Genomic DNA, 26,758 nt, shown 5'->3' on the forward strand with positions numbered 1-26,758 from the left:
CTTGTAGTCGGCTACTACCTCATATCAAGATTTGGATTTTTAAGTAGGGGTTTGACAGCCACAGTTTTGAAGGCATTTGGAAAAATTCCAGTTTCGAGGGATGTGTTTTATAATTTTCCTACCATAACTGAAAATGCCATAAAAAGGGTATTTAAAAAGTGTGGTAGGGACGGGGTTGAGACAGCAGGTAGGTGGTTTACTCTTTGTTTTTTTAAGAAGTTGGCTGTAGAGGTTGCCAGTATCTGTAGCTATACTCTCCATAATGGAAGTAATTTTATTGATTAAAAATATTGCAAATTCCTCTCATTTTGTGGCAGGTGGTTGACTGAGGACATCATGAATTGGGGCAGGGTTCAGGAATCACTTTATAGTTGAGAACAATATTTTTGAATCACTGCTGTTCTATGTAATAATCTTGGAAAAATGGGCTCTTTCTACAGAGCATTTAACAGCATTAAAGGAGGCTAGTTTTTCCTCAAAAATATTACAGAGGACTTCTTGTCCAGTTTTCCTCCATTTTCTCTCATGTATTCTGCATGATCTCTTGAGATTGCAAGCAGAATTGTTTAACCACAGAGACATTTTACTCAGTGATTTCTCTTTAACCCTAAGTGGGGCTGCTGTGTTTAATTGTTAACTTATATTTGAAAGAATCAACTGTTTCATTTACAGAGCAGTTTAGGTCGCATGGGTCAGCTAAACGAGCCAGCTCTAGCAGATCACTCTAGCATAATTCAGTAGGTCTAGGATTGATTGTAAGGCTTTTAGGGTTTTTGGATATCCTACCTGAGCGACTTTTGAGGCTGATTGGTAATTATTATATCTAGGAAATTTACCTTACTTGTGTATGACAGAGCTGGGATTTTTAATGTTAATTACATAACCTCGGTTTGTCACTTTCAAGAACTGGGTGTAACCAGAAGCCATTGGCCATATCTGTGTCAGATTTATTCCCCTTTGAGGATCAATCCTTACAGTATTTGTTGAAATGACTGTTGCTGCATTAAAAATGTGGCAGGGTTGAATTTTGCCTAAAATATAAATTTGGTATAAGGAAAGGTGAAACTAGGTACGCTTGTATCCTATTTATCAGATGAAGCATTTTGATTAGAGTTGTTGCTCAAATTGTCCTGTGCAGTTTTTATTACATAGTATTAGTCTTCCCGTTCTTTACATTTTGTTTTCCCTGACCTGCAAGGGAGGGATAGAAGTTTGGAATAGGCCCTGTCCCATTGCATATTTAGGGAGTAAAGGATGTGGCAGGCCTCATGGTGTGTTCTCGGTATCACACACTTCTCCATAATATTGATGGGGTTTCTGAAAGTTCCCTCTGTCCCAGAAGGAGTATCTTGGTCTCAGGATATCTTCTGCAAACATAGGGGGTGGAGCTAAAAGTTGTGGTCCATATCGTTACAGGAAAGAAACTTCTATGGATAGAGGAATGGCTGACAGCCAGTGGGAATAAAGGGATACTTTTCTGGTTGGCTGCCAGTGACTAGAGGTGTTCCTCAGGTGTCAATGATTTTGATAGTGAAATTGATGGCTTTGTGGCAAAGTTTGTGGATGATACAAAGATAGGTGGAGAGGTAGGCAGTGATAAGGAAGCAATGCAATTGCAGCAGGACTTAGACAAATTGGAAGAATAGGGAAAAAAGTGGCAGATGGAATACAGGGTTGGAAATGTATGATAATGCATTTTAGTAAAAGGAACAATCGTGCAGACTATTATCTAAATGGGGAGAATATTCAAACATTGAAGATGCAGATGAAACTTAGGAGTCCTTGTGCAAGACTCCCAGAAGATTAATTTACCGGTTGAGTCTGTTGTAAAGAAGGCAAATGCAATGTTGGCATTTATTTCAAGGGGAATAGAGTGTAAAAGCAATGAGATAATGCTGAGACTTTATAAGACACTAGTCAGACCACACTTGGATTACTTCCAACAGTTTTGGGCCCCATATATCAGAAAGGATGTGTTGTTATTGGAGTGAGTCCAGACGAGGTTCATGAGGATGATTCTAAGATTGAAGGAGTTAACATATGAGGAGTGTTTGGCAGCTGTGAGCCTGTACTCACTGGAACTTAGAAGAATGTGTGGGGATCTCAATAAAACCTACTGAATGTTGAAAGGACGAGATCGGGTGGATGTGGAGACCATGTTTCCTCTGGTGGGAAGTAGAGGGCATAGCCTCAAAACTGAAGGAAGACCTTTTAGAACAGAGGTAAGGAGGAAGCTTTTTAGCCAGAGAGTAGTGAATCTGTGGAATGTACTGCCATAGACTGCTGTGGTGGTCAAGTCTATGGGTATATTTAAGGTGGAAGTTGATAGATTCCTGATTGGTCAAGGCATCAAAGGATATGATGAGAAGGCAGGTGTATGGGGTTGAGTGGGATCCAGGATCAGCCATGATGGAGTGGCGGAGCAGACTTGATGGGCTGAATGGCCTAATTCTGCTCCTATGCCTTATGGTCTTATAACTTATACTCTTGAAATCTGCCATCACGCTTGTAATTTCTTTTTCTCTGCACTGTCTCCTTCAATAGAATAATTGGTTTTGCAATCATTTATGATAATATTCCATATCTGCACATTTTCAAAATGATCTTCGACTTCTCCAGTATTATTTTTCAATTGAAAACAGCTCAATTTTTCCAGAAGGTCTGAAAAACTTCCATCTTTAGCAATATTTTTGTCATCTTTCCACCTTGAGTGAGGCTCTGTCCTCCATGTATCAGTCTGCAGACTGGCAGTTCTATTGGATAATATTGTGTCTTTAATTGCCACTGATTCAGGGCTGGATACAAATGTACTGGCATGTTGTGTCATCCCAACCACTTTCTCTTCGTGGACGGCAGGGTTTGAATTTGCTGTCATTGTGATACTTAGATTTTGAGTCAGTTTTTCTTTTTATCCTGAACTATACTTGTTACTGGTTATGGCATATTGAGAGGTGACACATACACAGCTACCTGTCAATACAGGTGCCCCCCGCTTTTCGAAAGTTTGCTTTACGAAACCTCACTGTTATGAAAGACCTACATTAGTTCCCTGTTTTCGCTAACAGAAGGTGTTTTCACTGGTACGAAAAAAATCAGAGCACGAAAAAATCAGCGCGCGATGAAAGACAGCGCGTCCCCGAGCAGCCGCTCTCCCCCAGATTCAGAACTGCATTCTCGCTGGCATTGTTTAAACATGTGCCTGTGAGCAGCTGTTAGCAAGATGAGTTCTAAGGTGTCGGAAAAGCCTGAAAGAGCTCATAAGGGTGTTAAACTTGGTGTAAAACTGGACATAATTAAGCACTTTGATCGTGGTGAACCAAGTAAGGACAAAGTGAGTTTGGCTTGTGGAAGCTGACGAAGGTGATGTTAAAGAGGTTTTGGCATCTCATGACCAAGAACTGATAGATGAAGAGCTGATGCAATTGGAAGAGGAAAGGATAACAATTGAAACCGAATGCAATAGTGAACTGAACGTGAAGCAACTGCATGAGATTTTCGCTGCAATGATAAAGTACGACTTTAATTTTGAAAGAGTACGTAGGTTTGGGGGATATTTGCAGGATGGTTTGAGTGCTTACAAAGAACTGTATGATAGAAAATGGCGCAAGGCTCAGCATTCAAGCAAGCCTTCCACATCAGCACAGCAGACGACGAACCTCGACCTTCGACATCGAGGCGGGAAGTCATAGCAGAAGATGATCTGCCTGCCCTAATGGAAACAGCCGACGAGATGACACCCCAGTGTCCCACCACCCCAACACCTAGGCTGCGGACAGATACCGATTCGCGGAGAATGCAGCAGTAGCCAGGAGGCACACAACAGATCTTTAAGAAAAAAGCCGAAATAAACATGCTAATTAATTAGGTGCCGCCCGGCACGTAAATGTCGGCCCAGATCAAAGGCGATGCAATCGGCAATCCCGTCTGATCTGGGCCAACAATTATGTGCTGGGCGGCACCTAATTAATTAGCTTATTTATTTCGGCTTTTTTCTTAAAGATGTGCTGTGTGTCTCCCGGCTACCGCTGCACCGTTGTGTTCTTCGTGGATCGGTATCGGTTCGCTGCCTGGAAGGTGGGGGCCACTGCACCACCTCAACCTATGACGACTCAGCCTAACACACCATCATCAGTGTGCTTGGCAAGCTGTCTTCCCGATTCCCGTAAGTCATACTACACTGTACATACATTATTTCTACTTTATACATGCTGGGTATTTTTACGAGTTACTTGGTATGATTTGGCAGCTTCATAGCTTAAAGGTTACTGGAGAGACTGTTTTTGCCAAGAGTGCTTGCATGAGATTTTCACTACGGAGAACAGTGCCGGCAATGATTGTGGAAAAGTATTTCTACCTTATATAGGCTGTGTATTTATCATATCATTCCTGCTATTACTATATGCTACCGTTATTTTAGGTTTTATGTGTTATTTGGCATGATTTGGTAGGTTAATTTTTGGGTCTGCGAACCCTCACAAAATTTTCCCATGCAAGTAAATGGTAATTGCTTCTTCGCTTTATGACATTCAGGCTTACGAACCATTTCACAGAAATGCTCTACCTTCGGATGGCAGGGGAAACCTGTATACAAAAAGGATGTATTCCTGGAAAACATATTTGCTAAGTTAAATTTCTGAAAAGAAAAAAGGACAACCTGCTTCGCTGCTGCTGCTACTGTGTGGTCCAGAATCTCCGGAGGGGAAGGCCCGAGTCCTTGGCTTTGCTTGTTGCTTGGCGGCCGGGGCGGGGTTGAAGCACTCGGCAGAGGATGGTACTCGGAGAGGCTGTGTCGGAGGGCTGCTCGGAGGCTCGAAGTTTTCGAATGGACTCGCAGTTTGGTGCTTCCAATGATGCTACATCGGCAAGTTTGTGGTGCTTGGAGGTTCATGGCAGGGAGAGTTTCTCCCTTCTGCCACCTGCATGAGATGATGAGGCTATCGAGACTTTGAGACTTTTTTTACTGTGCCCACGGTCTGCTCTTTATCAAATTATAGTATTGATTTGCACTGTTGTAACTATATGTTATAATTATGTAGTTTTGTTAGTTTTAGTCTTGGTTTGTCTTGTGTTTTTCTTGAGATATCATTCTGGAGGAACGTTGTATCATTTTTTAATGCATGCATTTCTAAATGACAATAAACGAGGACTGCGTTTCCTCGTAATCTAATACTTTCTAGGTATTTTAGTACGGTGTATTGATATGGATGGAAAGTGGATCATTACATTTTATAGTACAAAGCAGATACATAATTCAAAGACATATCCATCCAAAAGTGACAAAGTGTCATCTTGCACAGAGTTTATAAGTTAAATCTTCATAGATCAAATACCTGCACATGATTGTTACATTGGTAAATGATGCACTGAATAAACTGTAGAAATACACAGGGTTTTTAAACGTGCCTGAACTACTTTATCGAATAAACAGTTTGTGTTTACTTTATACTTTATGTGATAATGTTATCACACCACCTACACTCATTTGCATGCTAATATCAAATTTGTTTAATAGTTGGATTTATACATTCATGAATTATTCTATATTTGATATAATGTCCTCTTCTGTTTATTTCTAGGCATTGCTTGGCATTAGTTGAAATGTTATCCTTGTATTGAAGGTGACAACATCAACTTATTGGTTAGATATGTCTTAAAAGAATAGTTACTGTGGACCTGTTCCAAAATGGACCCACATTTAAAGATGACTGCAGTTTAAAGTTCCAAAATCCATTGTTATTCTGATTAGTGACAAGGCAAAATAATTAATAAATTCCAAATGTGGAAAACTACATTCTGTTGAACTCACCCTCTGCTGTAGCTTATAAAATGTATAAAAAAGCAACAAATTTAAATTTCAGCCAGAAATGGACAGTCATCTCAGGAATCCTTTGCAAAATTTCATCAGGACTCAAAATACTTCTGTAAATATCCTAGCCTCACCCCACACCAATACAACAGCAACCAACTTTTGAATCAAAAGTGACCAAATCAGGTTAATTTTTCTGATGGACAGTATTTAGAGTGTGTTTCTCCTAGCCTCATGAGAAAAGTTGGATTCCTATGCTCAAGCCTTTCCCAAATCCTCAGTTACACAACATTCTGATTTCTGCCCTGGTCTTTTATTGTTGGCTTGACAAACAGAGATCTTTCCCACAGACTCTATGCGAGGATACATGCTTCCACCAGCAAATTGTATGAGGACTTCTGCCCATCCTAAACAGCCTTCATTTTGTGATTTTCCTGACACACATAGTTCAGAAATAATGGCTACATTGAATCTCTTGTATAAATTTCTATCTGAAGTTTCAAAGTATTATTCAAACCTCACATGAAAAATTAACCTTTAGTGAGTTTATGCAAAGCCAATATTAATTTGGAGTACACTGCATTGAGAGGGTATCGAGGTTAAAATATGAAACACATCAATGATATAGAAGGCTACTTGTTCCAACATCAGTTGTTCTTAGTAAGAACATATAATTACAAGTTGCTTGTAAGAACTATTTGACAGAAGTGAAGGGATTGATAAGAGTGAATCATTACTTAACATAGAAAACCAATTTCATAATTTTTCATGTACATGGACAGCTTTTAGACCTCATATGATACCGAAAGTATTGTTCCAAATAGGTAATGTTATAGCTGTAGAAAATACCACTGTGCTTTCTGACTGCACTTTCTTTCATACATGATAGCTTGTGCAAGATTAGTCACGAATCCAGAAATTCATATTTCACCTCTTTCTATCTCTGATTTCTATTGTTATATTGATGATATTAACTGACACTTGCAGGAAAATCCCACACATTGAAAATATTGTGACTTAATGTCAGCAAGGACAAAAAAAAATCACAGAATTGTAAATAGATGGAAGATTATTTATTTAAAAGAAGATAATGGATCACATTGCTGAGTTCAATATTCATGAAATTTAATGATTATTTTCTGACAAGAAGTAATACTTTTGGGGTAGAGATTTTTATTAAAATCATTGAAACCAAATATTGGAAAGGCAGTGGAACTGTGTTGTTCGTCATTTGTATAATGCTTCTAACAAATGATGAATTTTCTTTCATTAAGTCAAATTTTTCATTTTTATTCCATTACACCCTGCACCACAGAGCTGAAGTGAGACTTTTCTTGTAAAGATCTTATTTTCGATAAGGTGAATATAGACTAGAGAGCAAAGAAAATTCATTTCTTACATTATCGGCTATCTCTACATACATCCATTACTTTTCCTTTCATTTGCACAGCAGTGGAAGTTTTACATTTTGCATTGGGTGTTGCAAGTCGACTAAATCTATCATTTTAAATGAACATGTAATACTTCTGACTCCTTTATTGTACACCGACTGACTCTGAGTGCCAATTTGTGCTGTGCTTTATTTTAAACGTGACTAAATGGCACTCACAATGCCTTTGCACAAATAATCATTTTAGAAATCTCAGAATATAGCAGATGTAATTCAGACTAGCACAAGCTGCAGCTGTTTATTGCAAAATTGATGGAATTTGTTATCTATCCAAATATTAGTAGAGACTGATATCATTTGAGGATTGCTAGCTGATGTCCTATACGATCATTGGTCAAGGTTGATTAAAATTAGTCCTAATCCAAACCTAAATTGCCTGCCAGGCCTTAAGGAAAGTACCTGTGTGCCCAAGAATCAGACACTGCTCCTTAAAAAAAAGATATGGTGTACTTAAATTTCTTTGTCTCATTTTAGTAACATCTCATTGCTTTCCTACTCATTCTGAACACTAGGCCCACCCAGTGAAAATGAAGAACCCCAGTTTTTACGTCTGTGGTGACTGATGTATTTCACTCAGTAACGGCATCTTAGTCATAGCACATAACAGAACACTTATGGTGGGATTATAGGAAGAATGACATTTAGCTCCTTCCACCATTTAAAGGGATGCTTTGAAAAATATATCGGCCTGCCATTGGATACACTGGTACCGAAAATGACAGGTGAGGTGGGGATGTAATATATGGAGCTGATTAAGTATTCCACTTATTATAGATGACATGCTGACTTGTTTTTCAAACTGAAAGTACTGCTTTGAAATTACTGCTCGCAAAGAAATAAGATTTCCACTTTATCTGTAACTTGTCTATTTTGTTGGTACAGGTGTCTTACATTTCATTGCATTATTTATTGTATAAAATGTAGTAAAACCATACATGATTGAAATATTCCCAAACATGTAAACATTTAAAAATTGGCTTTACATGGAAAACATAAAATAATTAATTGCACAAATTACCTTAAACAAAACAACAAAAATTACCTGAAGTTTCACGTGTTTTCTAACTTTATATAATATTTCTCAAAAAAATGTTGTTAAAGTGTGTAAGTATTTATGGTTGATGTTATTACATTTGTTCCACACTAAACTCTCACAATAATACCTGGATTATTCACTGATAAATATCTCTGTTTCCCCTTCCAAATCGACCCACTCAATAAAGCCACCAACCCCATTAGTCCGAGAGTGGTTCATCCAATTGCTATGAGACAACAATACTAAATTTTGGGTTTTATGGTTTCCTCTCCATAAACAAGTGCGAATTGGAATGTTAGTCCACAATATATCAACTGGGAACCAAGTTTAGGCTATTGTAATTGACATAATAGCAGTGCTTAACAGTTTGGGGAATAAACAATTGTCAACTTCCATTTCTTATTTCTTTTCCTAAACAAAAGTCCTGTGACAGTAGATGGATATTGTAGGTGATGCGGGCATGTGCCTTTATGATTTTTGTCCTGGCATTTTGAAAATATTACCGGTTATCAACTAAAATATTGTGACAGTGAACAGAGGTGACAGCAGTGACGTGACTGGAGAACATTTGAAGCATTGGGATAAAGGGTGTCCCAAAGTAAATGATGCAAAATTGTGTGAACCAGTGCCAATTATGAACATAAAATTTAGAAGCGATGTAAGTCAGGCTGCCATTTCACAGTCAATCACTTTACATTTTAGTGAAGGGGTCTTCATCGTGATTACTCGTCCACAATCAGCATAAACGCGGTACAATAGCTGCTGGAAAATGAATGGATATTTTAGGGTATTGGAGTGTTGGTGATAGCTGATTTATAGCCAAAATCTGTGGGACCAAACTGGGTGGTAAAGCTTGACAGGATTAGCCTTCAGTGGGTATATTTGGCAGGAAAGCCATCAAAAGCCCTGAGACATTCAAACAGGTACTAAAGACCCTGATGGATGTTCCATCATGATGGATGACAGCAAGATGAAGCGAATTTTCTAATTTCAGAATTTTCTTCAAAATTCTGCCAAGATCTGAAGGACAAGGGTGGAAGCATCCTTTTTTAAGTACATTTCCAAGGCTGAATGGTGTGAGTTTTCTATCACGGAGCATGCATTCATATATTCCTGGTGCTACCACTTAACCGCTATGGACAACACGATCATGTGTCATGCACTTTGTAGACAGCAGTACCAGGAATAGCATTCACCACTCTGAGAGTCCAATCTCAGGTCTGTGAAATAATCCCTCGATGCTTCTCTTCCTATCTAATATTCATCCAGCGTCCATTTGGTACGAAAGGCTCCTGATATCTAAGCCATGAAGCTGAATTGCAGCAAGCCTCCAAGGACTACTTCTCAATTCTAATGTCATTTCCTAACTCCTTTAACACCATGCGGATAACAGATCATCGATTGGCCTGCATCCAGAGACAGCCCTTCACAGAGTGGAAAAAGGAGCCTACAACAGAAGTAGTGGTAAGATTGTTCACCTTCATCCATTTCAAATATTTTCTGGGTCTTGAGTTGTTACAGGGAAGCCGATTCACAGATTCAGTGAGCGGGAGAGAAGGCACTGATTGTGAATAAGTACATTAACTATTTATTTACAAACAGTGGAACACTCAACCGAACATCAAAGTCAAACAATTACTTTGTCCTCTAAGTTACAAGATCACAACCCTAAACATTCAATGACCTTTCAAGCTAAACCCTTTTAGAGATTCTTACCTAAACTGAACGCCCAAAGTGGCAGGACAAAACAGACACTAAACGTACAGAGAGTGGCAAACTCTTAAACTACAGTGTGTGCTACAAACATAACCCCCACTGTTTACTGTTTCTGCTGGCCCCTAGTCTACCTGGTCCACAGTGACCCGACAGGGAAATGAGAGCGCATGGTTCCTACATGCTAGATTTAAACCCCACTGGCATCATTTTGGTGAACTTCTTCTTTTGAAATTGTGAACATCCTTAGTCCTTTGCCTTTTATTTATATTTTAACCAAATGCTGATCTGACATTTTAATTTTGGCTTCTCATTTCTTTATGTTTTCACTTTCAGACATCCAGATTTTCTAATTCTCTTCCTACTGCCTTTGCTCTCTTATTCTGTGTAGACGTCTATATTTTGGCACTGTGCCAGACTTAGTCTCTATTTTTATCACTTGTAAACTGAGAGGAAGGACCAGGTCAATCTAACCGAGCTGAGCAGTTTGGATTAGACAGAATGGGTGTGAGCAATTTATCAACGAGTAAGCTGGGATAGCAATATATGTTTTATCACTGGAGCAACCGCTTTTATGGTTGTTGATTAAATATTTTATTCATTTTCACCTCTGTTTTATTAAAAATAAATTATGCTAATAAGTTTGTCATAAAACCTTGGGTTTTGAGCATAATCAGTACAAATTATTTTTACAAGAAAAAAAATCTAGAAACTGTGGCAGTATATCAAATACTGATTATTTCTTTAATGGAAAATCTTACCCATGTATCTTTCTCTTCTTTCTGAGCTTATGGTTAACCTCATCCTATCAATAAGGATTACAAAAATTGTGACTAAAACTGTACACATTTCTATCTGTGCCTTATTTCTAAAAAAAATCCTCATTCAACTATTTTCTTTATAGGGAAGACTTTTGTTCATTAATAGATTTCCCTAGTGTTATTGTGCATGGAGAACTACATACAACAGAATCTCTTGCTCCAGGCTCAGAGCCAATTCCTTGAGTCCATTATTGTTCTGCTCCCTTTGTGTCAGCTATCAGCTATGTGATTAGTCATTGATCAGGCATTTTTGATTTAAATGCTGCATCTGCCTATTAAAAAGATGTTTGTATATTGTAACCAGTGACTTACGGTCTGATGTGTTTCCTCCGACTGCAGTTTACAGCAATTAACATTTAAAGGTGGCAAGAAGTTCAGTCTATCAGTACACAAACTAAGGTTTACAGCTGCACAGGCAGCTAGTACTAAACTGTAATAAACTTTGCAGAAGTCTTCCTATGTTATTGTTACCTTGGGTTTTCTGCTGCATAAATTACTTGACATTATTAGTGAATTTCATTAATTAGCAATAACATTTTACAGAGCAGAACACAGAACTGGATTCATCTTGCAGCATTGTTAGAGGCCTTGTAACTCAGACTGGTTTTGGGCTGGTTTGACTCAGAAAACAAATATACATTGGAAAGTGGACTGGTGTAAATTCAGAAGTAAAATACCAAAGTGGCTGGCAATCTCAAACAAAAACAGAAAATGATTAAGATGTCCATTAAATCAGGCAGGGAGCATCAGTGGAGAAAGGGCACTAATGTATCTGGTTGATGTCATTTCATTAGAATAGTCTTGATCTGACCCAATTAATATTTTCAGAATTTTCTATAATTTTCTTTTGTCTTTTGAATCAGTTTCAAGATAGAGGCCATATCTTCATTACCTATTTGTCATCAACCTGATTAATACTCTGCAGTAAATCATAGACATAGACATAGACATAGAATAGTACAGCACAATACAGGCCCTTCAGCCCACAATGTTGTGCCGACCCTCAAACCCTGCCTCCCATATAAGCCCTCAACTTAAATTTCTCCATGTACCTGTCCAGTAGTCTCTTAAAATTCACTAGTGTATCTGCCTCCACCACTGACTCAGGCAGTGCATTCCACGCACCAACCACTCTCTGAGTAAAGAACCTTCCTCTAATATCCCCCTTGAACTACCCACCCCTTACCTTAAAGCCATGTCCTCTTGTATTGAGCAGTGGTGTCCTGGGGAAGAGGCGCTGGTTATCCACTCTGTCTATTCCTCTTATTATCTTGTACACCTCTATCATGTCTCCTCTCATCCTCCTTCTCTCCAAAGAGTAAAGCCCTAGCTCCCTTAATCTCTGATCATAATCCATACTTTCTAAACCAGGCAGCATCCTGGTAAATCTCCTCTGTACCCTTTCTAATGCATCCACATCCTTCCTATAGTGAGGCAACCAGAACTGAACACAGTACTTCAAGTGTGGCCTAACCAGAGTTTTATAGAGCTGCATCATTACATCGCGACTCTTAAACTCTATCCCTCGACTTATGAAAGTTAACACCCCATAAGATTTCTTAACTACCCTATCCACCTGTGAGGCAACTTTCAGGGATCTGTGGACATGTACCCCCAGATCCCTCTGCTCCTCCACACTACCAAGTATCCTGCCATTTACTTTGTACTCTGCCTTGGATTTCGTCCTTCCAAAGTGTACCACCTCACGCTTCTCCGGGTTGAACTCCATCTGCCACTTTTCAGCCCAGTTCTGCATCCTATCAATGTCTCTCTGCAATCTTTGACAATCCTCTACACTATCTACAACACAACCAACCTTTGTATCATCTGCAAACTTGCCAACCCACCCTTCTACCCCGACATCCAGGTTGTTAATAAAAATCACGAAAAGTAGAGGTCCCAGAACAGATCCTTGTGGGACACCACTAGTCACAATCCTCCAATCTGAATGTACTCCCTCCACCACCACCCTCTGCCTTCTGCAGGCAAGCCAATTCTGAACCCACCTGGCCAAACTTCCCTGGATCCCATGCCTTCTGACTTTCTGAATAAGCCTACCATGTGGAACCTTGTCAAAAGCCTTACTAAAATCCATATAGATCACATCCACTGCACTAGCCTCATCTGTATGCCTGGTCACCTCCTCAAAGAACTCTATCAGGCTTGTTAGACATGATCTGCCCTTCACAAAGCCATGCTGACTGTCCCTGATCAGACCGTGATTCTCTAAATGCCTGTAGATCCTATCTCTAAGAATCTTTTCCAACAGCTTTCCCACCACAGATGTAAGGCTCACTGGTCTATAATTACCCGGACTATCCATACTACCTTTTTTGAACAAGGGAACAACATTCGCCTCCCTCCAATCCTCCGGTACCATTCCCTTGGACAACGAGGAGATAAAGATCCTAGCCAGAGGCTCAGCAATCTCTTCCCTCACCTCGTGGAGCAGCCTGGGGAATATTCCGTCAGGCCCTGGGGACTTATCCGTCCTAATGTATTTTAACAACTCCAACACCTCCTCTCCCTTAATATCAACATGCTCCTGAACATCAACCTCACTCATATTGTCCTCACCATCATCAGGTTCCCTCTCATTGGTGAATACCAAAGAGAAGTATTCATTGAGGACCTTGCTCACTTTCACAGCCTCCAGGCACATCTTCTCTCTTTTATCTCTAATCGGTCCTACCTTCACTCCTGTCATCCTTTTTCTCTTCACATAATTGAAGAATGCCTTGGGGTTTTCCTTTACCCTACTCGCCAAAGCCTTCTCATGCCCCCTTCTTGCTCTTCTCAGCCCCTTCTTAAGCTGCTTTCTTGCTTCCCTATATTCCTCAATAGACCCATCTGATCCTTGCTTCCTAAACCTCATGTATGCTGCCTTCTTCCACCTGACTAGATTTTCCACCTCACTTGTCACCCATGGTTCCTTCACCCTACCATTCTTTACCTTCCTCACTGGGACAAATTTATCCCTTACATCCTGCAAGAGATCTCTAAACATCGACCACATGTCCATAGTACATTTCCCTGCAAAAACATCATCCCAATTCACACTCGCGAGTTCTAGCCATATAGGCTCATAATTTGCCCTTCCCCAATCAAAAATTTTCTGGTCCTCTCTGATTCTATCCTTTTCCATGATAATGCTAAAGGCCAGGGAGCAGTGGTCACCGTCCCCCAGATGCTCACCCACTGAGAGATCTGTGACCTGACCCAGTTCATTACTTAGTACTAGATCTAGTATGGCATTCCGCCTACTCGGCCTGTCCACATTCTGTGACAGCAATCCATCCTGGACACACTTAACAAACTCTGCCCCATCTAAACCCTTGGAACTAATCAGGTGCCAATCAATATTAGGGAAGTTAAAGTCACCCATGATAACAACCCTGTTATTTTTGTACCTTTCCAAAATCTGCCTCCTAATCTGCTCCTCTGTATCTCTGCTGCTACCAGGGGACCTATAGAATACCCCAAATAGAGTAACTGCTCCCTTCCTGTTCCTGACTTCCACCCATACTGACTCAAAAGAGGATCCTGCTACATTACCCACCCTTTCTGTAGCTGTAATAGTATCCCTGACCAGTAATGCCACCCCTCCTCCCCTTTTTCCGTCCTCTCTATCCCTTTTAAAGCACTGAAATCCAGGAATATTGAGAATTCATTCCTGCCCTGGTGTTGCAGTAGACAAATTTCTGGATTGGACTCCGTGTGTGCACCTTGGACACTCTACCTAACCTACCTCTCATCCTTTTACCATCATTATGACTGGGGGACATCCCATGGGTTCTAGAACAGACAGAGCAAGCACACAGCCTGTGTATCTGAGCATTGGAGAGCACTGTGAGTCCATCCAATTTCTCCTTATCGACTCACCCAACATTTCTCTCATCCTGGGTTACTCCTGGCTCTCCACTCATATCCCTCATTTCACCTGGTCATCCGGTTCATTACTGAGTTGGGGACTCACCTGTCAGACCACCTGCCTGCAACCTCAGTTGACTTCACCCTGTAAATTTGACTCTACCAAACTCTCACAGGAATATCACGACTTAGCCACCACCTTCAGTAGAAGAGAAAGCGGCACGATGTTGCCTCACGGGCCACATGACTGTGGAATCAACTTCCTCCCAGGCACCATCCCTCCCTGAGGCTGTCTGTTCTCCCTCTCCTGCTAAGGTTCTTGTTCCTGCTGGCATACGTAGCAAACCTATAGAACAGTAACTGTAAGCAAGATCAATGAACAACAAATTGTGCAAATGCAAATATAAGTAGGTAACGATAAATAACGAGAGCATGAAATAACAAGAAAAAAGTCCTTAAAGTGAAATCACCAGAAATAGAATGAGTGCAGTTATTCTCTTTTGTTCAAGAGCCTGATAGTTGAGGGGTTCTAATTGTGGTGTGAGTCCTGACACACTTGTACCTTCTACCTGATGACAGCAGAAAGAAAATAGCACGGCCTGCGTGATGAGGATCTTTGATGATAGATTTTGCTTTTCTACAGCAACATTTCATGTAGATGTGTTCAATGGTAAGGAAGGCTTTACCTGTGATGTACTGGGCCAAATCCATTACCTTTTGCAGAACTTTCTGCTCAAAGGCATTGGTGTTCCCATACCAGGCCGTAATACAGCCAATCAGTACACTTTGCACCACACATCTATAGAAATTTGTCAAGGTTTTTAATGACATGCTGAATCTCTGCAGACTCCTGAGGAAGTAAAGGTGTCGTTGTGCTTTTTTTGCAAATATGTTTCTATGATGGGTCCAGGACAGGTCCTTTGAGATAGTGATGCCCAGGAATGTGAAGTTACTGACCTTCTCCACCTCTGATGGTCCAATGAGTACTGGCTCATGGACCCCTGGTCTCCCTCTCCTGAAGTCTATGATCAGTCTCTTGGTCTTGTTGACATTGAGTGAGTGGTTGCTGTTACTACACCACTCAGCCAAACTTTCAATCTCCCTCCTGTATGCCGATTTATCACCACCTTTAATCCGGCCCACAACAGCGGGCATCAGCAAATTTGTGTATAGTGATGGAGCTGTACCCAGCCGCACAGTCTTGGGTGTAAAGTGAGTAGAGCAGGGGGCTAAGCACACATTCCTGTGGTGCAACTGTGCTGATGGAGATTGTGCAGGGGATATTTTTGCCAATCTGAACTGACTGGGGTCCTCAAGTGAGAAAATTCAGGATCCAATTGTAAAAGGGGGTATTAAGGACCAGGTCTTGATGCTTACTGATTAGTTTTGAGGGGATGATGGTATTAAATGCTGAGCTGTAATCGATAAAGAGCATCCTGATGTATGCATCCTTGCTGTCCAGATGGGCCAGGATTGAGTGCAGAGCCAATGGGATGACATCTGCTGCAGACCTGTTGCTCCAGTAGCCAAATTGGAGTAGATCCAAATCACTTCTCAGGTAGGAGCTGATAAGTTTGAACACATACCTCTCAAAACACTTTATCACTGTGGATGCATGTAAGCGCCACTGGGCGATAGTCATCGAGGCAGGTAGGTTATCACGCTCTTCTTGGGCACTGGTATTATTGAAGCCTGCTTGAAGCAGGTGGGTACCACACATTGCTGGAGCGAGAGGTTGAAGGTATCTGTGAATGCCAGTTGGTCTTCTGTTCTCGGCCAAGTACTCCATCTGGACCAGATGGTTTCCTTGGATTCACTCTCTTGAAGGGAGCCTGCACATCATCTTCAGTCCATGTCTATCCAAGTACTTACTGTTTTTATCTGGTCCCTTAGAATGCCTTGAAATAACTTTCCCACAACTGATGCCAGACTCTCTGACATATAATTTCCTGGTTTATGATTAGAGCCTTTTTTTAAACCGCTGAACAAGCATTAGCTATCCTCCAGTCCTCTGGTACCTCATCTGTCATTAAGGATGATTTAAATATCTCTGCTAGTGCCCCTGCAACGTCTGCACTTACCTCACTTAGGATCCAAAGGAACAACTTGTCAAGCTCTGTGGATTTAACCACCCTGATTTGTCGAAGGATAGCAAGCACCTCCGCCCCGTAATCTCTACAGAGTCCATGAAGTTGATGCCGCTATGCCTCACTTCTATAGATTCTGTTACCGTCTCCTGAGTAAGTGCAGATGCAAAAAGTTATTTAAGTTCTCCCCTCTCTGATTTGGCTCCACACATTGTTTACCATTCTGATCTTCCAGAGGACCAATTCTCTTCCTTGCATTCCTGGCGAACAGCACTACTTTTTTTTTTAATGCATTCATGGGGTTATGGCGGGATGTTCAAGTTCATTTATTGTTAACGCTTTAGTTCGTGCTATTTACTTGTGTGTTTGTGGGTCACCCTGGCTGTAACAGGAGTGAGTGATAATCACCTGCCCTGTCTGTATGAGACAGACCAGCTCTCACTGAGCAATGGTGCTCTGTCTGTTATTGTGCAGATGTTTTGCACTTCTTGCACTTGTAGTCGTCAGGGCCATTGGAGGTCCTCCTGCCTTTCCATAATCCCACAATAGGAGCACTTCACTATACTGGCTGGCATCTCTACTTTTCTAACTGATTAAATGTAAAGTGGGGGGGCAGGATATGCCCCTACAGCTTCTCTTTTTTGTTCCTTCTCTGACTGAACTCACAAAGTGCTAATGTCTCAAAATCTCCACTCTAACTCTGTCCGCTCTAATGATGGCTGCTGCGCTTGCCCCTGCATTCCGCTAATTCGTTCTTGCTAATTTAGTCCCAAACACCAATTGGTCTCTGGTCAGAACTCCAAAAAAATACGCTACTTGTTACACTCAATCAGTATAACCTGAGTGAAATCTCCTCCTCTCAAACTTCCGATCTCCCAATTGGTCACTGTTCAAAGCTCCAAAAATTGTTTCCGTAACAACTTTGTTTTACCGTTCACTGTTGTCAGCCCTGAATTGAACCCCTGAACCTGGAGGACTGGTAGACCACTCTTAATCTGTCCTCTACCCTTTGACCTGTTTGGAAAGGGTGACCTACCAAGAGCCACAGCATAAATCCCTGACTCCAGCCTATTCAGCTCTCTGGGTCATTGAGGCATGCAAACCAGGACAAGTTTGTGGTCCTCTTGGAGGAACTATCATTCCCATTGTCCTATAGTCTTAAACTAAAATGGTGGGCTCATGTAACTTGAGGCACCTGACACAATGTGAAAGAAACACCCCCCATTTTAAATCCTGGGGAATCCCAGTAAAACTTAGGTTATTGCTTCACTTCATGAAAAGCCTGCTGTTGGACTGCAGTAAGTTGAACACTTCCACGTTCTCAGCTGAGTTATATGACCTATTGGCTTACAATGCTAAGGAATTTATGCCATTGTATTTCTTTCTGTCTTAATGAGAAATTTGTGCTATTCTGATCAAAGGCTAATTAGATTCCAGAGACCAGCAGTGATCAGATATGAAAAGAAATGACAGATTCAAACAAAGACATTACCTCAGTATTTCGTGATTAATGAACCTTGCTTCTAAAAGGAAATAGTATGAAGAAAGTTAAGACTTTCCCTTGTTCTTCATGTATTGATTTTCTGATTAAAGGTTATCTAATTAAGTATGCAGTGCTCTGCCACCAATTTTTATTAACTGGGTAACATGTTAAGCGCAAAATTAAAAATGTGAAACATTAAGAGGATTTATGGCTTGCAAAATGCTGCATTCTTCTTAGCTACATAAAGAAAATTTTAAAGAAATGTTTCAAGTCTGTGAACCTTGTTTCAATAAAATAATAACAATCTGTTATATTTTGTAGCCTGGGGAAAATACACATGCAGGACAACCAATACTTTGTCGGGTCTTAAATTTCTTTATCTGTTTTAGATGTTTTATTGCAGAAAGAGAGTATCAAAATAAAAACGACAAAATAAATTAAGAAAACAGTTCCCGCCATTACAATCTCAGTTTAATTTCAGACCACACCCTTGCTATGTATGCAGTATGAAAATAACAAAAACAAAATATACAAAACCAATACGGTAGTGACAATTCTAAAATAAACAATACAAACAATGCTGGAATCCCACCAACCCTGTACACAACATCGAAAACATGAATAAATACATCTCAACTAAAAGATATACTCACATTTGGCACACAAGTGCTTAGCGTCCCAACACATGTAGGCTAGACCTTGAAATGAGTTCTCCTCGCTCACGCTAGTAGGCCCATTAAGGAACTTCGCAATCAGGCTATCCAGTGCTGATCAATTTACTCAAGAAAATCTAAAGCATCCACATGTAAAACACGTCAAATTACTTTCCTCACCAAACCTAGGAAAAGCTTTTGAACGTCATCCTTTCTAGAACATGGCAACTCTTCGTCCTACTCCACCCATGCAAAATGACATCACTGTTTTCTCTTAAAGGCACAGGCAGCTATTTTACCATTACCCAGGTGAATACGTAAGTGCACTTTAACAATAAAAAGAAATGATATTCAACAGTCAGCTGGTTACATATAATTTTGGTTTTGCTTTTGTTGGACCTCACTGACCAAATACTCTAGCAGGTTGATGACACCAGAAAGATAGGGGAAAGTCCTCTGCTGCCTCTGAAATTTGATACAGCCTAGTCATGAGTAATAACTACAGCGTAACCTGCTCTATTAGCACAATTACCAATTGTGGTAGTGCTGAGAAGGAAACAAGTCAGCAAAGAAGATATAAAAGGCTTGCACGGCCAAAGTTACAGAAGGGAAATCTTCCCTCTTGCTCTGCTGGTGCAATTTTGCCTAAAGTACTACATAAGCAGGGCTTTCCTGGTGAAGTCAATATGAGGAACGTGAATCAATCTGGCATTTCATTGAATCCTTCTACGTTTTAGAATCCGAGACAGGTTTATTATCACTGTTTTATACAACATAGTTCATTTTTCTGCAGCCGCAGTATAGTGCAAAGACAAGTCAGACGTCTGATGACGGAGGGGAATGAGTAGTTCCTGACTCATTGAGTATGGATCTTTTAAGTTCCTGTACCTCCTCCCTGGTGATATTAACAAGAAAAGGGTATGTCTCAGATTTTGAAGATCCATAATGACCAATGCCATCTCTTGAAGATGTCCTCAATGATGGGGAGGTTTGTGCCCATGATGGAGCTGGCTGTGTTGGAGCCTCTGTACTGGGCTGTGTTGCAATCAGTCAGAATGTTCCCCACTCTCTATAGAAATATGCAAGAGTCTTTCGTGCATCCTCAAACTCCAAAGTAGAGCCATTTGTTGCCTTCCTCGTGATTGCATTAATGTGTTTGGCCCAGGATAGATCCTCAGAGATGTTGAAACCAAGGAATTTAAAGCTAGGGACTGGTGTCTTTTCTCCCAACTCCTCCTTCCTGAAATTCACAGTTAATTCTTTGGTGTTGCTAACATTAAGTTGCTATGCCACTCAACCAGCTGATCTGTCACGCACCTGCATGCCTCCTCATGGTGTCTCTTGTCAATATTTAGTGTTTGAGTTTGCTTAGCCATAAGTCGTGTGAGTGTAAAGAGAGTGGAGCAGTGTGCTAAGCATCCATATTTGAGGTATGCCAGTATTGGGTGTCAGTGAGGAGGAAATGTTACCAATAATCCAAACTCACTATGGTCTCCCAATGGCAAAGTTGAGGATCCATTTTCAGAGGGAGGTGCAGAGGCCCAAGTTTAGAGATTGTTGATTAAATCTGAGGTGTTGATGGTATTGAATTCCGAGTTGTAATCGATAAGCAGCAGCCTGACATATGTTCTGCATTGGCTAGGTGCTCTGATTATCATTCCAAATGTGATTCTCAAGAGGCTTTGACTATACTCCCATCATAACAAATCATTCATACTAATTAGTGTAAGTACTTACTCAAAGCTAGTGGATTTCCTGCAGTTCATCTCCCAGCAAGTGTAAAGGAATCATAAAAGAAATTGAGGTTGAATCATTGGAAAAATTAAAGGATATTCATCACTGCTTGATGGAAAGAACGTAATGATAGGAACAATTCAAGAAGCAGATTGCTCGATAATAAATGGTATTACAAATTTACAAGGCACTTACTGGCAGGGATATGTTTTCCACAAGAGCACCTAAGCTTTGGAAAGCAGCCCTTGTTTATTGTTGTGCTGCGGACTTTGAAACCCCTCAACAGTCAAGTTGTGAAACTGGATATTTGACAGGCAGTAGCATGAATTTGACACAGCTTCATTAAATAAAAACTTTAAATTTGCAGCTTAGAAGTATTATATTATTGTATTAAGTTCAAAATTCAATTCAGTTCAAGTTTAATTGTCACTCAACTATACATGAATATCCATGAATGCAGCCAAGCGAGACAGTTTTACTTTGGGGCCAAGGTGCAAAACACAGTGCCAACAGTCACACACAGTACACGGAACATATAGCCCATATAAGATAGCAAAACGTAAGATAAAATTAATAACTCTAATGTTAAAAGATGTCTACCCTGCTTTTCTCCAACTCAGGATGGTAATGTTTTCCTGTTCTCTGGACCAGCTTGAGAACGGCTGTCGAGATGCTTGTCTTTCTTCGTCTTCTGAGATGTTATGTTGTTCCATTCTGTTACTGCTCCCTTGCTTAAATCAGTTGCAGTTTTAGCTTTACTTCCTCCCGTTCTCAGGTCCCGTGCTGACAGAAAGCTATTTCTTTGCAAGATGAATGCACTTGTCATTATTTCCCACACTATTCATCAATACATCGGTATGTGTCTGGCACCTAATAATTACGCTGGAGGGATTCCCCACACCAAAGTCCAGTATTCAGTATTGGAGACAGCTTATCCACTGATGTCTACTATAAGCCTACTGACTCTCACAGCTATCTGGACTATTCCTCTTCTCACCCTGTCTCTTGCAAAAATACCATCCCCTTCTCGCAATTCCTCCGTCTCCGCCGCATCTGCTCTCAGGATGAGGCTTTTCATTCTAGGACGAGGGAGATGTCTTCATTTTTTGAAGAAAGGGGCTTCCCTTCCTCCACTATCAACTCTGCTCTTAAACGCATCTCCCCCATTTCACGTACATCTGCTCTCACTCCATCCTCCCGCCACCCCACTAGGAATAGGGTTCCCCTTGTCCTCACCTACCACCCCACCAGCCTCCGGGTCCAACATATTATTCTCCGTAACTTCCACCACCTCCAACGGGATCCCACCACTAAGCACATCTTTCCCTCCCCCCCTCTCTCTGCATTCCGCAGGGATCGCTCCCTACACACCTCCCTTGTCCATTCGTCCCCCCCATCCCTCCCCACTGATCTCCCTCCTGGCACTTATCCGTGTAAGCAGAACAAGTGCTACACATGCCCTTACACTTCCTCCCTTACCACCATTCAGGGCCCCAAACAGTCCTTCCAGGTGAGGCAACACTTCACCTGTGAGTCGACTGGGGTGATATACTGCGTCCGGTGCTCCCGATGTGGCCTTTTATATATTGGCGAGACCCGACGCAGACTGGGAGACCGCTTTGCTGAACATCTACGCTCTGTCCGCCAGAGAAAGCAGGATCTCCCAGTGGCCACACAATTTAATTCCACATCCCATTCCCATTCTGACATGTCTGTCCACGGCCTCCTCTACTGTAAAGATGAAGCCACACTCAGGTTGGAGGAACAACACCTTATATTCCGTCTGGGTAGCCTCCAACCTGATGGCATGAACATCGACTTCTCTAACTTCCACTAGGCCCCACCTCCCCCTCGTACCCCATCTGTTACTTATTTTTATGCACACATTCTTTCTCTCACTCTCCTTTTTCTCCCTCTGTCCCTCTGAATATACCTCTTGCCCATCCTCTGGGTCCCCCCCCCCCCGTCTTTCTTCCCAGACCTCCTGTCCCATGATCCTCTCGTATCCCCTTTTGCCAATCACCTGTCCAGCTCTTGGCTCCATCCCTCCCCCTCCTGTCTTCTCCTATCATTTTGGATCTCCCCCTCCCCCTCCAACTTTCAAATCCCTTACTCACTCTTCCTTCAGTTAGTCCTGACGAAGGGTCTCGGCCTGAAACGTCGACTGCACCTCTTCCTACAGATGCTGCCTGGCCTGCTGCGTTCACCAGCAACTTTGATGTGTGTTGCTTGAATTTCCAGCATCTGCAGAATTCCTGTTGTTTCCAGTATTCAACATGAGCAAGTCAGGCCCCAGAAGACAAAAGTGACAACATCGGGCAAACCTAGTGAGGCTTCACTTAAGGTGTTTGGAAATAGACCTTCACCTTCACCTTCAGCACTATAACCGAGTGTTCAGTAGCAATAACATATTATCGAGTGAATTCTCCTTGACTCAGTTCATTCTGTGGATCTACTGTTTAGGCTGCAGCTTTTTATCACCTTGTTGAATCTACTCAATCTAAAAGTTAAGCGGTACATTAAGGTCAAGAGCAGTAATGGCATGGGATTTCTCAGCAATCAGCCTAATAACATAATTCTAATGAAATTTCATTTGACTGAAACGTTATTTCTATTTATCTCTCCATTGTTGCAGTCTGACTAGTTGCTTATTTCCACCATATTCTGTTTTTATCTCAGTATATAACTGATCAGTTTTTAAGAATTTTCCAGACCCTTCACACATGGCAATGCTGGAACAAGGTATAATTATTTCTTACCATGCAAAACAAAACACACATTATAATTGCAATGTACTGCTCTGCCATATACAGTACTACAATGTACTTTATAATATCATTCACAAACTATGACAATATTGCTCCTTCTACACTTGCCTTTGCAGCTACATTTTTCCCAATCCAATCGGGTAGGCTGATACAGATTATTCAGCGGTTTAAAGTCCTTTAATTTGGTGATGTAGTCATGCTGCACTTTAATGCAATATGTAGCTGAACAATTTTAACAACAGTATTATTTTGAATATGTTATAGTTTTATGCATCATTTTGAATATTGCCAAAGAAAGACTATTGATTATTGTACTGATATGGTACAGAATTGATCCTCATCCATGGCATCATTGGCACCCATCTAATTTGCTAGATAGGATACTGATAACACTTCTCGTCTGAAGGCAAAGCATTTACAATTCAGCATCAAATAAAAGCATCATCCAAAACTCATCTCTAATAAACTCATCAGGTCTTGAAATAATGATTCAATAAGGTGAACCCACTGAGCAAGCAGTCCAGTATTATAATATGATATTTCTTACCTCTGTATCTTCAGATTATGTTTCTGCTTGTCCCTCACCCACCTCCTCTAGACTTTTGCATGCTGCTCATTTCATTCCACCTGCCTTTGTCTTGAATTTTCATCCCTTTTGTCAGTTAATCTGACCTCCAATATATCCCATCACATTCTTCCCTCTTCTCTACATCTTTACACTTGTTTATTTTCAACTGCGTCCAGATACTGTATTTTATTCGTCTGTTTGTACTGAACTTTCTGAGTAGCTGCTACACTGCACTCTGCATTCTGTTTTCTTTTCACTATTTCATCAAACTTATATATGGCATGGTCTGCCTAGATTTAACACAAACAGAAGTACTTTTACTGCATTTTCCTGCATTTGACTATAATAAATGTAAATTTACAGTGAATGTTATTGATTGTAATATTTACACAAGAGATTCTGCACATGCTGGAAATTCAGAGAAACATACAAAATTCTGGAGGAACTCAGCAGATCAGGCAGCATTGATGGAGAGGGATAAAGAGTCAATGCTTTGGGCCAAGATACTTCATCAGAACTCAACATTTACTTTTTTTTTTGCCCAGATGTCGACTGATCTGCTAAATACTATAAACATTTGCTAATCTTCAATATAACTGCAATAGGTTGGCAAATAAATAAATTGAGTATGAAATTATGTACTTGATTAATTCGCATTGAAATACTGATCTATGTTGGTCCTTTTGGTGTTATCTGGAGCTGAAGTCTCGGTTTAATTCCTGCTAAGTATTACTATGGTGAAATTGGAAAAACAAAATTGCAAGCATTGTGGAACAGAGGAAATAACCTTGGAAGGTTTGTTTTGGAATGCTGTTTGCATGCATAATTATTCGGATATCTGCAAATTTTACCCAAGTGACAGATCCCATCTAGAATCCATACTAGAACATTACTTTTAGCATTGATTTTCTTTCTGATCGTGGTTGATTATTCACTTCAAATAAAATTGCCTTAATACTACATGATAACCCCTAGCTGATTCATAAATTTATTTAACAGATTATGAGAGCAACCACTGGGGAAAGCGAAAGTGGAGAATTAGATTACACTGTTCATGCCAAGCTGATGTTAATATGGTTAGAAAATAACGTAGTGCAGTTTTTGACTTGAATTTACACTGTGATATATAACTAAACATATTTAAATTATGAATATTAGTTTAGAGAGTTAAATTTTAAAAATGCATATAGCTATAACATAGACTGACATTTTAACCTATTATTGTCAGGAATTCAGTGATGGACCAAGTGCAGAGGGAGAAACATGGACTCAGAATGAACAATTTGCTCAGTTTTAATTAGAATTGTATAGAATAAAGGAAAATAATAAATGCTTGGCCAAAAGAGTCACAAACTAAAAACTTTCAAACTAACTTAAACTCATGCCATCACCATGGCTCATAAGCAGTAAACTCATACTAAATTAATACTGCTTCTTTAACAGTGCCGGCTAAAGCACTAGTGCTTGATCCCAGAATGTGGGCAAAGATAAATAGGGGGCATTGTCATTTGCTATGCGTCACTCAAGGCTTGAAAAGTCTGAAATGAAAGGAAGGGAGTTAAATACAAATACAAGGAAATCTTAATTGGCTGCAATGTGTGCTATCTCACGTGCGTGTTGGCTCTTCTTTCAGCTGTGAGAGTGCCTAGACTCTATAGCAGAGTCTGTGGTTCTGACAGGGCCCTGCTTCCTAGGCGCATATCCTGAGGTGAGAGAGACCTGTGCCTGCTGGAAGTCCCGGATAAGAGACTTGTTCAAGTTGTCACGAGCCGGAAGCCAAGAAAGTGCCTTGGGCCATATCTCTCCCAATCAACAAGGTACTGGACCCTGCCCACCCCCAGTGAGATGCCAGAATAGCGCCGCACAGAATAGATCAGCATCCCATCCTTTAAGCGAGGAGGAGGAGGGGGGAAATACTGGAGCAAGAAGGGAGGTAGTCACTGGCTTGAAGTGGGAAGCATGAAGCATGTGCCTCATGGATGCTGTTAGACACAGCCTATGGGAGGCTCTGTTGATAGCCTTCTCCACTACAAATGGTCCCATGTAATGTGGGGCCAACTTGCAGCTCTGAACACTCAGTGGAAGATCCCTAGATGCCAGTCGGACTTTTACCCCTGCCTTGAAAGACCTCATCTGTCAGTGAAACCAATCAGCCTGTTGGGCATATTGTTTCTGGGTGTGCAGCAGGGAAGACCTGTCTCATCTCCATGTGAGCTTGTATCATTGGACTAACTGGGACTCCCATGTCAATTTCTTGGTCAGGGAAGAATGGTGGCTGGAATTTCTTTTGGCATTCAAAGGGGATGACTGGAAGTTATTGTAGGCAATCTCTGCCCAAACCAGCTGGAAGCTCCAGGTTTTAGGGTAGGAGGAGACAAGGCAGGGTTGCCTCCAGCTCCTGATTTACTCTTCTAGACTTGCTATTAGATTGAAGGTGGAAACCTGATGAGAGGCTGGCTGTGGCTCCCTAAAAGGAACAGAAAGCCTTCCAAAAGTGGGATATGAACTGTAGTCTCAATCAGACTCCATGTCCTGAGGGAAGCCATGCAGCCTGAACACATGCTAGATCATGAGGGTGACAGTCTCACAAGCTGACAGGGGCTTGGCGAGGGCAATGAAGTAAGCTGCTTTACAGAGTTGGTCAACATCTGCCAGAATGGTAGCATTCCCGTCTGATGGAAGCAGACCAGTGATTAAATCTACTGAGAGGTAGGACCAGGGCCAAAGAGACACAGGCAGAGGACAGAGTAGGCCATCAGGGTGCAGATG

This window comes from Mobula birostris, chromosome 19 (genome assembly GCF_030028105.1).
Source record: "Mobula birostris isolate sMobBir1 chromosome 19, sMobBir1.hap1, whole genome shotgun sequence".
Classification (NCBI taxonomy): Eukaryota; Metazoa; Chordata; class Chondrichthyes; order Myliobatiformes; family Myliobatidae; genus Mobula; species Mobula birostris.